Raw genomic sequence first — 13,341 nt, 5'->3', positions numbered from 1 at the left:
AATTTGTTTCAAGAGTTTTAATCCTTTGTCTTTTTAGGACAAAAGAAATCTGCCTCCCCACACCCACCCCCCCCCCCCTTGCTGTTTTCCTTTGTGGTCTCCCTAAGTGGGCCTATAATAGAGTGAAACTGTCATGCAAGTTTCACTACCAAACCATCAATCAAGTGTGAAGTGCTCACACGATGAATTTGCTGCACAATTATTATGTAATTTATTAAAAGGTCCATGCAGTATACTACTGTAGCTGTCCCCAAGATGTGCAAATTAGGGATCATCTATAACATCTTTATATTCTTGGCATCTTGACAGTTTCCTTTAGTACATCAATGAAATGACTTGCCAGTACCTTTTGATACAAGATGTACCTTGCATGTCATTAGTGTCAGCCAAGCTCAAACCAGGGAGGTGGTCTTGTGCACTTCCCTGCTCAAACAGCAGTTGCCATGGAGACATACAATGCAAGCAAAGATGTGTTTGCTGTCGCATCTGGTGGTAGACACTTGTACAGTGGCTGCTGTGCTGAGGTTCTGCACATTTTCATGTCATACATGTGGCAAAAGGGTGAAAATTGTCAATTTTTCTGTATCACTGTTCTTAGCAGAATGTATCGTAATTCCTGGGTGTCCTTTGAGATGTTTCTTTTCTACATCATTCAAGAGATTACATGTAATGGAGATCTAATCAATGCATGGGTATCTCCAATAAATGGAAGAGTTTGTAATGAAGACTACCTCGTGATGTGACACAAAAAATGCTGAAGTTCACTTTGCTCATGGATATCAAAGGAATCATTCCCGACTTTGCGCTCTTACGGCTCAGACTGTCCTTGGTACAGAGTAGTGGATTCTGTTTGTTGGACATTTTTTTTTTTTTTTTTTGATCAAGGTTAACATATATAAGTACAGGAGTAGGTTTTCATTGCAAGCAGTACAATGTCTCATCAAATAAGCACTGAAGGTTAGCCTCACCCTACGAAGTACAACATCAAATTTTGACAAATTTTACATGCAGTTCTTTCAAGGTACGTGTGATAAACAGTATCAGAGAAAATATCCGTATTTTGTTTATGCTACTCTTACGATGTGGTACAAGAGGATTCTGGACCAAACTTACTTCTGTGATGATTACATTAGCAGCAGTGATGACGAATTATTAAACTGGTACATTTTGTCGCTTGATTGGTGGAGAAAGTCTGATTGAATTTGATTCTGCTGTGTATGACTTGCTGTAAGGCTTTGACTGCAGGAAGCAAGTGTTTCGTATTCAAAGGATATGGGGATTTTAATAACTTTCAGGGAATGAGTTAAAGTAAAATTTTATAAGAAGTTGTAGTGATTTTATGGGATATATTTCACTGTTTTCATTTGTGTGAATTGTGCAAGTCAACTGATATTTGTGAAATATGCAACTCACCAGAGGGAAAAAAAAGAAATAAATGCTTCCCTTTTAACTATTTAAATAACACAAACTATGCAGTGTACCATCTCCAGGGTTGAAAATCATTAAGTTTTCTTTTGAAAGGGAATGATATTTTTTCTTGTTCCATCACTGTGGTTCTTGAGCATGAATTTGTCTTACAAGTTTCAATTTGAGAAATATTATACAGTTGAACCTCTCTTATCCGGCCTCCCTTTATCCGGATCTCTCTATTATACGGACGCAATCTCGCCGTGATTTTTTTTTTTTTTTTTTTTTTTTTTTTGTAATAATTACGGGAGGAAAGGGGGATTCCCAACTCCTTGAGAACTCCTACACAAACACACATGAATTACTTCAAACATTAACATACACCTCTATTTTGGGGTCTGTTACTGAGTGTAACAATGAAAAGGTTGCAGTATACACATTACTACATGTGGTACTACAATGGGCTACATCAGTACATGTGTATGTATATGTACATGTATAAAGCATTGAGTCTCCCGTATCCGGCCAAGTCCCTTATCCGGATGAGCCCCGGTCCTGACTTGTCCGGATACGAGAGGTTCAACTGTACTTGCAGAATATGTGGCGTAGAGTATAACTCTGCTACAGAGGGTATCTGTGCATGTAACGCATACAAGTACCTTTGGATTGATACAAACATTTCAGCATCGTCCCATAGCGCATGAGTTGAAGTGGCGATGCTGTTTCATTAATCAGATTTTGGGCAGGATGTTGCAAAAGGTTATCTCGTTAAGAAGGGAAGATTGAAAAAGGTCATCGCGACTTATAAGAGAGTTTCTTCTGTTTAATTGGGAGGAACAGGAAATGTGGATGTGCAATGTTTGAAAGAGACTCCATGCATCGTATGTATTGGCTTTTCATCGATATACCTTATGTAGCGGGTGAAAAAGTTTTAGTTTCTTTTATTTTGGAAGTGGAGTTTTTCTCTGAAGGGTCAATGCCCTTGCTTTTCAGGAGTGGGTTTGCATATTACAGAAGTTTGTGGTATACATGTGCACTGAATTCTGGGGGAAAGCTATTTCTTTACCTACAGTTTACCAGCTGTGTTACACTATGTCATGAAAATGATAATTAACTGTATACTCTGAAGTGTCACATTAGGCGTGTCTTCATCAGCCCGAAGTTTCAAAATAGCGCGCTATCTTGCGGTTACCAAACTAGTCCGATGTCAAAATAGCGCGCTATCTGTGTAGTGAAGACGCAGATAGCGCGCTATTTGATCGGGAAAATTTCACCCAAAATCTTGGTCTAGTTCGTCAACTAGAGCGCTAATTCGTGAAATAGCGCGCTATCTTGGGTGCGTCTCCATCAGCCCGAAATTTTCTTGATCCCTCCACGCTTCTGGTTAGCCAGCTGGCAATGGAAAGCGCATGTACAAGCAGCTAGTGATTGTGTATAGTACATTACACGCACGGTGTATTCAAGGATCACATGTGTGTACTATAGGCCTGTTGCTGTCATCTTTAAAACCAGGGAGGTGATTTCTCTCACCTCCCTATTAAAACTCAGTGCCGTGCATGCTAGCTGTTTTTTTTTTTTTTTTTTGTAAACTTCTTCTTCTGGTCCACTCTACCTTATAGCTGAAGATTCTTGCAGATTGTGTGCATTTTGGATTTGTTTAAACATTGCAATTCGTTAATTTCATATAAGATGCCTCACTGGACAGAAGAAAGAGTAGCGTTATTAATATCCCTTTGGAGAGAATTTGCTGTACTGCTCACCTCCCTGGTTGTAGAATCGTACATACGGTGATATAGGAGATTTTGAGCGGGGAAATCCACTTTCGAACCGCGAGCCAGGCAGAGTAATACTGCAAAGTGCGCATGCGTCAATTTTCGGACTAATTCCCGAAGCAGGCTGTTCGAGCTGATGAAGACGCACATTCGCTGTATCGGGCTATTTTCTCAGACCGCAAAATGTCCCGCTAGTTTGAACTTCGGGCTGATGAAGACACGCCTATTGTGATCAGGACAGATTTCTATTTCATTTCATGCTTTACTAATTTGAGGATAAGGAAGTGTATGTCCCTTTTCATGTTGAGCGTGGCTGTCTTTAGAGATAAATATCTGCAAGGCTCACTTATTCCTAAGTATTTATATTTACATTTCGTTTGCAGTCTCTGATTGGAGGTACAGGAGGTTCAAGAATGCAGATTTTTGACCTACAGATCTATGTAAATACACTGTAATGTTGAGTTTGTTACAAGAGTTAATTATGACTATGGACGTTCTCGAAGTTCACTCAAGATGTACCTAGTTGTACAATATGTGTCCTTTTGACCGCGATAATACATTATAGATGTTTGATAAAAAACTAAACATTAATGATGTGTTATCATTCCCAACCTAAAAATATCTGCATGTGGACTTTGTCACTGATTGTGTACATGGTGTATGGGAAATTGGGAATGAGAATGTTTGACATGGCAGAACATATACCATATATTTATGTTCAGTTTATCACGACAAAAAATTAGAAATTTGCAATTGTATGCACTTCCTCAAAGCTCTCTACATCTACAGTGTAGCTGTCATCATTTAATCACTTTGTGTGCCTGAGCACTGAATAAAGCATACATGATGCTAAACCAGCATTTTAGATTTTCTATTGCATATTCACCCCTTTATCCTTCATGTTAACTCTATCATACTGGAGCTTTTTTGCCTGTTTGATGCCTCTAAGTATACTGAATACGCTGAATATTTTTAAAGGTTTTTATTTCGCGAATTTTGAGTGTCAAATGCTATACGCAAATTTAAAGACATGCAAATATATTGACTCTGATCCTGACATTATTGCGATGTGCACGTGTAGATTTCTTCATTCAGTACTGTACTCCATGATCATCAATCTAACCACTCGCGAAATCGTTGGGAAATCCAGATTCGTTGAAAATTAGGCTTAATAAATATACAGCATATGTGACCAGCTACAACAAAAGGATCCTAAAGTCGCTGACGGGCGAACCAAGCATGGCCCAGAAAAATGCTATTTTCAGGCCTTTCCTTTGATCATTTAGCTTCGAAATTTCGGCAGATGATAGAAGATACATTAGACTACAAAATTGTGTAAAAACAGAAATCCGAACGTTTTGACAGATTTTGGAGATCTGACTTCAAACTTGATTTTTTCGGCTCACCCGTCCGCGACTTTAGGATCCTTTTGTTGTAGCGGGTCGCATATTGTGTACAATTTCATGCATGTACCAAGTATTAATTCTTTTTTCGGTACTTGATGAAACTTGTGTGGTGTGAATCTTGTCTTTCTAAGGGCTATCTCTGTCATGTTTTGCATAATATTCCTATTAAATCATAGAGCATTATGATAGCACGCCTCTTCCCAGTATTTGCCCTTCCTTTGAGAGTACAGCTAGACGATGCGGCATGACTTGCCCCTTTAATATAACAAGTGCATTCACGGTGATGCAATGATGGATAGGCTGCAAATGACACTGGGATGAGTCATCACCATGGAGACACCCGATTTTGAGGGCCAAGGAGGCCCTCATCTTGGAGCGGCAGCGGCAGCATGATTTGTTGGGAGAAAATTGCTTCTTTTCGTCATTCAGAGAAGAGGAGAGATCTTCCCGATACCTTGAGCATGCACTCATTCATTCATTCATTCTTTCGTTCATCTCTGTACCGTGGCATCTCGTGCGTGCATCTCTAGTGGGGCCATGACACTCGGGTAACATGATAACGCGCATGCTGATTAGACATTTAGGCACTATAAGCTCAGTGTAGTGTAGCCTGTCTGAAGTTTCATGAATATTTTCGTCATGCCATCTGTCTAATGCTGTACAACATGTACATGTGACTCTGCCGTAATGACAGTAAATGACAGAACACATTCAATGAAAGTGGATCTGATGGTTTAGAACACCTGAAACTAAAGTACCTGAATCAATTCCCCATCGAACAACTGAGTTCTTCCCTATTTGCACAAATGAGAGGTAGAATGGGGGAGGGTATTGATATAAAAGACATCCAGGAAGCTAGATAATTTATTGCTGATTATCTTTTCCATACCAATCTTAGTTTTATGGGTTTGCCACAAGCTACATGTATATTTAAAATCTTGGAGAAAACACTTCTCGCTGGTTGTGTGAAAGTACAAAAACAAACACAAATACAATTTAAATAAAACTATAAACAGTTTAAATTGTTAGAAATTCATTATCAATCATCAAATTTGTGATCATGAGGAGAAATTTCAGGCTGCAGCTACTTCTTTTATTGTTTTTATACTTTTTTTAATATTGGGCAAAAGGAAAATCAAGGTCAGACATCAGTAGTCATCAATGTTAGTGATTAAAAACCACAATAAAGTTCATCATACAGGTCAGAATGTAAAAAACAAAGATCACAATTATCAGTTCAAGGTGCTTGCTCGAAAATTCACCTGATAAAGTAAACCTTTTTTTTTTTCTCTTATTAATGCACTCGTCTTCTCTATAGCAACGAGACAAAAAATAAAAACAAAGGCAGGGAGTGGTGTCGTTTACCCTTTAATGCTGAATTTCATGTGGATTGTGCCAGCTGCAATTTTGGATTCATTCACACTAGTCGGTTGCCCGGCAACCAGCACCAGCTGAAAACTCGTGCGTGTGAAGCAGCGAGATTTTGTCTGTGTGAGGAGCGATGCCGTCTAGACAATTGATCTATCACGAGCATGTACGTGTGTATCAGCCCATAACTTCATGTTTATCGATATGTGTCATTGCACATTGCATGCTGGAGGGAATTTTCTTAAAATCCCTTGATATTTTATTTCGGGGGGTGGGGGGATGGTTGGGAGATACTTCTTATTGTGTGACAATCCTATGCATGCAGCTTCAGTTTTGTTAACCCGTTGAGGACGACTCCCGAGTATACTTGGGCAGGTGTCTACGGGAAATGCGTGTTGTAGCAAAATCAAACCGTCCTCAACGGGTTAAATAGCATCTGTCTGTTTTATTTGTCAGATACTACTTTGGGGTTATGAACCTCTGTCTGTAAGTAGCATACTTGCTAACATTTTGAAGTGCTAAAGTGGTAGATTTGCGGGGGAATGAAGCAACCGAGTCCGAGCGTTTTTTGTTTTTTTTGGGGGGGGGGGGGAGGGAGGGTGTGGGAGGGGTGTCTCCCCCCCCCCCCCCTCCATGGTGTGGAGTTTTTTGGTTTTTCAACTTCAAAATATGTGATTTGGAGAATCAATGCACAAGGAAGAGGAATTGTGACTTTCATTTTATCTTATGGCAGGTTTGCCGCAAAATCGGTATATCAGATTAAAAAAAATCGATAGCCAGCTAAAATCTCGGTAGAGTTGTCAAGTATGAAGTAGCAACCTTGTCATTTTTTGCCATTCCAAAATGCATTTTCGACATGTTAAACCTTTCTTTGTGAGGGACTTTAGACAGTATGTATACAACACGGTGGGATCATGACTTGCAGCACACATAGGGTTAAACTGAGCTGGGACACCTTTGCTGATTGTGATGCTAGTGCAAACACCGCTCTGCTCACGCTCCGGAGGATGAAACCGCGAGGGGAGGTCGATTGCAGCAGCTCTTGTAGAATACACCGATCATCTAATTAACCGGTGCATCGGTAATCAAGTTAGCCAATTAGGGGCAGGTGTCTCCGCTGTTCTTACTTCAATCCTGGGCTTTTGGGGGCTTGTGTTTTGTTTAGAAGGGTTAAAGGGGGCCCAAAATGACATGTGTGGTCTAATGTGTGTATAATATTTTGTGCAGACTCAAGACATTAATTACACATTTCTGTAGTTTAGACAAAATCATCTTGTAAATCAACATATGACTCCCTTTGAGATACACTGTAGTATGTTGATGAAAAACAAAAATACCAACTTCCCAAAATCCCATATCACAGTAATTTTTTAATATATTCTCCTATCCTGCACTTATTGAAAGTAAATGTTTATACCTGCACTTATTGAAAGTAAATGCTTATATGGAAAAACAACAGGTAAGATATTCCTTGTTATGGTGGTATTGCAGCAGTGCCAGTAAATTGGAAATATGTGTGTGTGTGTGTGTGTGTGTGTGTGTGTAGTTAAACAGCATTCCTATGATGTTCTTTTCAACAACAGGATATCATCATGTTTTCGTGAAATTTGATATCATTGCTGGCTTGCAGGTATCACAATTTCTATGACACATTTAATCAATATTATCAAAGGACACATTTAATCAATATTATTAAAGGATACATTTAATCAATATTATTAAAGTACACTACTTCCTTGCAATTTTTTCCCCTTCAAAACAGTCTTGCCCCCAGTCATGTGGGTTAGGGATGATTTCTCATATTCATATACAACCTTGAAGCAGGTTGGGACCATTCTTCTTGTCTATCTTGTTTTTTACAGTGTGGAACAAAAATAGTATTGATTCAATCACAGGATACTTACAAATATAGAACAGATGTTTCAGTGTTTTGGGTCTAGAGGCATTGTGGCCATCTTTATTAGATGTGAATCTCACTCACAAGAAACAGACATGATCATTGTGAATGTATTAATATTAGAACTCTCTACGTGCCTCATGTAGCTGGTAGTTTTATCACGTAGATTGATTTCTAGATATGTTGTCCACGTGGCTTCTTTCTCTCTCCCCTGTTAAGAACTTCTAGTGCAAATATTATCTCTGTGAGCATATAAATCTTCCAACCCCACGCCCAGTATATTGCGTTGGGCAAATCGAATGAGGTTTGCCGATCTTACTGTGATATTTTGAAGAGAAAAATTAAATGAGGGAAGTGTCATCATAATTTCTTACCAATCCGGTGGGAATGCCATGGACAATCTCCATAGTGAGAGAGAGAGATTGGGGGGGGGGGGGGGGTAGTAGGGGAGGAGGGGGGACAGTGATTCCATGCTGAAGAGGCCTGGAAAGTAGAGAATATGACGTGCGGACAATGACTGTAAACATTGCTTTTAAGCTGCTGAGAGACGATGGAATCCAATTAGCCTCAGATCTCGACAGATTTGGAAATTGCCCTCCATAGGACATCTCAATTTTCCATAATTGTCGACATGTTTTGAGAAATGATCGCCTCTTGGAATGAGGGCCTGCCGAGAATTCAGGAGTGTAGGGCTACTGTGGGTGTGGGGAAGCTAGTCTCACTACTCCAGGCTGCTGTATCTTTCTGTTATAAAATTGCCCAATTCTGCACCTTTTGACATTGTTGGGTTGGTTTTTTTTTTTTGCCCCTCTCATGTTTGATTTGGTTTTATGGTCAATTGGCTGTTGAAATTCTTTCAAGCCAAAATGCCATGTTCCTTTAACAATGTTATTCTTTGTCTGATCTGCTGATGTGCATCAAAATGTGCTTCTTATTATGACATCACAAAAGAAATTTGCTAAAGCTGTCATCCCCCTGAGCCGAATCATGAGCCGAACTGTGATCTGACCACTGACACAGTGGATCGGACTTCTTCGGACTCGGGAAAGTGGGCCAAAGCATAAGCGCCCAAGAGAAGTCGATAGCATAGGTCTCTATAGGGAACTTGCGCTGTGCGCCCGCGTACGCATTTGACTAAAAACACTGGGACCATGCACCTTTAATGTATAATGTAGTGCAATTTTGCCAGAGACCGATCAGGACTGAGCCCAAGTGAGCAACGAGGCAAGCAGTTGCTGGGATGGGGGTGGGGGTGGGGGTGGGGGAGATGGTGTACATTATAGCATGGGTTCTTTTACGCAGCCAGTTTTCAAAGGGTGAATGTCAAGTGGAAAGATATAGCAAGCAGCTGCAGTACTCAAACTTAATACAAGCTCATGCATCGATAATCTTTGGTATCTGACAGCTCTATATGATGCAAATGGCATACTTAAATAGCTCCGTGAAGTGTCAGATGTGGCATGGAAAACTCAATGCATGGCCAAAGCTCCCTCCTAAAAGCTGTCCACCCTTTTGCCTGAGATGACTTGTGGTTGTTGAACCAGATTTGCAAATGTAGCACAAGAAAGGAAGGCACGGTGCTTGAGAGATTTCCCTCACAAAACTTGGAATGACGATATGCAGTGAATCACTCCTTGATCATATTCATTACATGTACCTAGACAGAACATTTCTGTCTTACGCCCTTTTCACACTAACATACAGTGTATAGTCACTCGGAGGATCGCCTGCAAGATTCACCAGAACCAAACGGGAAACACCCCGAAAGAATTTCTGTTATACCACCGAATGAGCTCCAAGTAGAAATTCTCCCTTCTGCTCTGGATCTTCTGCAGTGGAGGCGCACGTTATGACACATGTGTGAAATGTTTGGCGAGATGTTGTTGGCATACAGGCCTGTCGCTTTTCACACGAGAGTTTCACCGCGATGCCTTTCACACTATGCGACCAGGAGTCTAATCTTTAATACGAGGGACACTTCGAGAGCAAAATTCAGAAAAGTCACTCGGCATTTTACTCTGGATTCTTATCCAGAGTACTTTTTCATACTTCAAGATATTCCCGGTTTGCATGCGAGCATCCAGGTGAAATTTGTTCAGTGTGAAAGGGGAATTAGTGCAGATCAGCGGACAGATATTTTTCGGGACAGGGAATGCCACCTGCCTACCGTTTTTTGTTCCCTCCAGCTTCAAATCTCTCTCTCCCCCTGGCTGTCAACCATAACATTGCAAACTGGTATTATGCAATAACGAGTGACAGATGACTTCCCCCAGGGGATGCGTGAATCATAGCTTAATGGGTCTGGCAAGACGCGCTGCCTGCTGTCGCGTTATTTCTCCTTCCATTTTTGTCTCGTCTTTGCAGAGAGAGCCTGTCATGTCATTGTGTCTTAGATTTTTATTGAATTCATGCGCTTTGCTTATCATCTTGGTGAAGTCTTGCATAATTGAAGTGTGCTTGAGGTAATCGTTGACAGTGATGAGGGTTCAGAATTGCAAGAAATTGCACACAAGTAGACAAAACGAGCTTGTTCTGAAAACTTTGTCATGGTCTGAAAATATTATCGTCTGAAAATATTGTCATCGTCTGAAAACATTATCATTGTCTGAACACATTCCCATCAAGAAAGCTCACAGCCTTCTTTACAATGTTTATTCTGCCACTTTACAATGAGCGGACCTTGGACATTCCCAGACATGGGTATCTTCTATTGAGAAACAGGGTGTGGCTTTTTCAAAGCATTAAAAGTTCATGTGTCCCTTTCGCAACCCTGAAAATTAGATTCCTTTCATGAGCTGTTACATATTGTAGAGGTTGGTTATTCAGACTTTTCTGCAGAATGATAAATCTGGAAACTTCTTTATGAGGGAGGGGGATAAATATTAAAATTTCCAGGGAATTCATTCTGACCACAAAAACAACAACTACAACAACAACAAATTCCAGCCGTTGTTTTTGATGCAAAAGGAGAGCACGTTCTTGAGTGACATGGACTTACTTATTTCTGTTTTGAAAAGCTGTGAAGCTTATTACCATAAGATTTCTTCCGCAATGTTTGGAGACATTATTCTTCAACCATGCAAAATTTCATGATGTTTGCAAAAGGGATATACAACCTACACATAAGGAGCAGAGATAAAGGCACCCCCCCCCTCCCGAATAATATTTCTTCATGTTTCTTACTATCTACTCAATTTCTGTCAAAATTACTTTGATGGTGGTGGGGGAAAGTTGTACATGTTACCCATCAGTTCATTATAGCTGTTTGTAGGACATTTCAAATGTACATGTTTGTTTTAAAAGCCTCGTTGCAAACTATAGATGACTTATATTTTTGAGTAAGAGTTCATGCATTCAACCTTTTCATCCCTGTCAAAAACAAGCAAGCAAGAGAAAGAAAAAACAACAACATCAAAATTATTCATGGTACGCTGACGTAGTGCTGAGTAAGGGATAGAGGAGAAGTGACCACTGATTTCTCCGGGATGGCAGCTCCGCAACATCACCTGCCCGATTGTTGCTAGGGAGCATCCTCCCAAAAGAAGGCATCCATTTATTCAGCTGGTCCCATCCATCATCGGCACTTTTGTTTCATTTGTTTCTGTCTTTTTTTTTAATACATGCTTTCAATGGCTCTTTTCTTCCCCAAGCTTTTGTAAACAGGTTCATGATTCATGTGCTCCATTGAGAAAGAAGATCCTTTTTTTTTTTAAAGGGGAAGGCTAGTAACTGATCAGTGGGAATCAGTGGAAATGCTGGGAGATGATTGTTCCAATCCTTATGGGATTCATTCAAGAGTTCACTGTATATCTATTGTTGTGTGAAAATGATTTGCTTCAGAACGGTCTCATATTCAAGTAATGTGCAGATTAATGCTCCGTCACTGACCAGGGACACTAACCTGGAAGCATTAAACTGCACATTACTTGAATATGAGACCAGTATCCCCTTGGTTGTACATTGCCCATCCTGGCAACAAAATGGAGAACTGATTGTTGAAACTAGAGGAGGTCCTAATGCTTTCTTCATAATACATTGTAAGTTGATGTTTTGCTGAAGCAGTCCCATAAGATACATTGTATCTTGCTGAGAATGCCAAAGTATTGAACGTGATTGATATGTGGAATATTTCCTGTCCTTGGTCATTAATGAGTGGTAAAACATGGTTCATTAACCCATTTAAAGGGACATTCCAGATGATAATTTCACATCATGTAGCACATAAACCAACAACTCTATGTATAGATTTGTGGAATTTATTGTGTTTCTTGAGCAGAGACACAATACTTTGAAAAATCTTAAACAAATGACACTGAACAAGGATGATGACATAGGAGGTTCACATATTTCAGAAATGTAGCAGTGTAATTCCATTACAATAGCATTTACTTGCGAGTTCACCTGCGTATAATCTTTGCATGCCTTCTTCTTTTGTTCTGCTTCCTTGAGCCCCAACTCGTGCATTCTTATGGTGACTCTGCCATGTCATCATCCTTGTTCATTGCAATTTGTTCTAAATTTTGAAAATATTCTTATTCTTTATCCCAATTCTCTCAAATTCTGAAACTCTGTCCTCAGTATAACTAATTTAAAGTTGTTCGAATGTAAAAATCTTAAAATCATCCAGAGGTCTCCTTTAAAGGTAGGGAATCCCATTTGCATGCCTTACATGAAGAGTTGTGTAAACACAGTGGTATGTTGAAGAGAGTATCATTTTAGGAACTCCCATAAAGTATTGATAGTGGGAGGTAACATTTAGTACATTTTTATTGACCGCTAGATTTTGAATTGAATTTTTTTCGGGGCTCACCGTAAATTCCAGTACATTACTAGGCTACCTTTGCAGACCCATGCACTACATGTGTGTCCATCATGTATATTTTGTGAATAAAGTTCATCAAAACTTACAAACATTTCTATATACATTCTTGCCACACACTCTATATGTTATTACATCAGCTCTTATACTTTTAGATTTGTGTTTATAGATAAAAAATATAGAAGACTGCGACAAAAAGGCTTAAGTGTGGCTGACACACAGAACTACTGAGTAGTTGAGTTTTGTGCATTATTCAAATTGTAGATGACTGTTGACTTCCAAATTTCTAAGCAGTGGCCTAAACAAGTCCCCTGAGGTTCATATTTAATGTTTTGCTGCATTTTGGGAGTTCTGTAAAAGGTAACCCCTACCTTTAAGACTAGTCCTGAGTATACTCAGGCATTATGTCTGAGTTTTGCATGTTGTAGCAAAATCATCCTATCCTCAATTGGTTTTTAAGATGTTGAGCTCATGTCATTTGCAAGTTTAATAGCCAGCCGTGTAGGTTTCTAGTACAGAAGTCTTTAAATAAATTGATAGAATTCATTCTTCCTGTGGAAAGCTACATTGAGGCAAATGGCACATTATTGCTTTCACATCATGTATGTGTGTGTTGTGTATGCGTTTTGTTTCCACAGTGATTTATGTGAGTACAGTTGGTACCTACTGCCT

General features: G+C 39.6%; 1 protein-coding gene across 1 annotated transcript in view; it reads left to right on the top strand.

The window, feature by feature from the left end:
- LOC140244636 (glycerophosphodiester phosphodiesterase domain-containing protein 5-like) overlaps nt 1–13,341 on the top strand; it is a 73,679-nt gene that overhangs the window by 23,033 nt on the left and 37,305 nt on the right. The window lies entirely within an intron of this gene.

Source organism: Diadema setosum, chromosome 21 (assembly GCF_964275005.1).
Source record: "Diadema setosum chromosome 21, eeDiaSeto1, whole genome shotgun sequence".
Taxonomy (NCBI): Eukaryota; Metazoa; Echinodermata; class Echinoidea; order Diadematoida; family Diadematidae; genus Diadema; species Diadema setosum.
The sequence above is the reverse complement of the archived record's forward strand: the minus strand, read 5'-3'. Positions and strand labels throughout refer to the sequence as shown.